At 42.4% G+C, this 1,204-nt stretch overlaps 1 non-coding gene across 1 annotated transcript; it reads right to left on the reverse strand.

The window, feature by feature from the left end:
• Positions 1–901: 901 nt before the first annotated feature.
• Positions 902–1,065, reverse strand: LOC138752034 (U1 spliceosomal RNA). Its single transcript, XR_011350326.1, has one exon. It is a non-coding gene; the product is annotated as a U1 spliceosomal RNA (small nuclear RNA).
• Positions 1,066–1,204: the final 139 nt, after the last annotated feature.

Genomic DNA, 1,204 nt, shown 5'->3' on the forward strand with positions numbered 1-1,204 from the left:
CACAGAAAATCAGTCAGGATTTTGAAAATATTTGGTATTTTATGTGTACTTTTTGATTATTGAACATAATCTTCTTCTTTGGCTTGGCTTCGCGGACGAAGATTTATGGAGGGGGTAAAAAGTCCACGTCAGCTGCAGGCTCGTTTGTGGCTGACAAGTCCGATGCGGGACAGGCAGACACGATTGCAGCGGTTGCAGGGGAAAATTGGTGGGTTGGGGTTGGGTGTTTCCTCCTTTGCCTTTTGTCAGTGAGGTAGGCTCTGCGGTCTTCTTCAAAGGAGGTTGCTGCCCGCCAAACTGTGAGGCGCCAAGATGCACGGTTTGAGGCGATATCAGCCCACTGGCGGTGGTCAATGTGGCAGGCACCAAGAGATTTCTTTAGGCAGTCCTTGTACCTTTTCTTTGGTGCACCTCTGTCACGGTGGCCAGTGGAGAGCTCGCCATATAACACGATCTTGGGAAGGCGATGGTCCTCCATTCTGGAGACGTGACCCATCCAGCGCAGCTGGATCTTCAGCAGCGTGGACTCGATGCTGTCGACCTCTGCCATAATACAAATTATGAACATAATACAAATTAACTATTTAAAAACTACATACATGAATAAATATGATTATGTACATTTATTAATATTCATATAAACTTTTGTAACAAAAATTGCATGTAAGAGTAAAAATTTGTATGCAAAATTTTTTCATAGCTTGTAGCTTTCAAACACCTGAAGCAAATTGTGTAGAGAAAATACAAACAAAACGTTGTGCAGCAGACTTGCACTGCCAATTTTATTTTTAATATTACACATTTTAAAATGCGTTATCTAATAACAAAATATATATTTTATCGTTGTAAATGACACCCATATACTACATATACTTGTAAATTCTGTTTTTAAGTTACAAATCAGGGGAGAGCGCGAACGCAGTCCCCCACTACCACAAATTTTGCAGTCGAGTATCCCGCATTTGGGGACATCGCAGGCGTCAGCACACCCGAAGTGCAATGGGATAGCCTCGTCCTGGGAGAACCGCCTTTTTGATCACGGTCTCTCCCCTGCCAGGTAAGTATGCTCTCAATTGGAAACGATGCACATCCAAGTCTGAACGTTACACCTTTAACTCATGGCATCACAAGATTGTTCATGATCAATTTCTTACAACCTCACGCAATGCTCTGAATAAAAGCCAGATTTCATACTTACTTTGTA

Source organism: Narcine bancroftii, chromosome 1, assembly GCF_036971445.1.
Source record: "Narcine bancroftii isolate sNarBan1 chromosome 1, sNarBan1.hap1, whole genome shotgun sequence".
Classification (NCBI taxonomy): Eukaryota; Metazoa; Chordata; class Chondrichthyes; order Torpediniformes; family Narcinidae; genus Narcine; species Narcine bancroftii.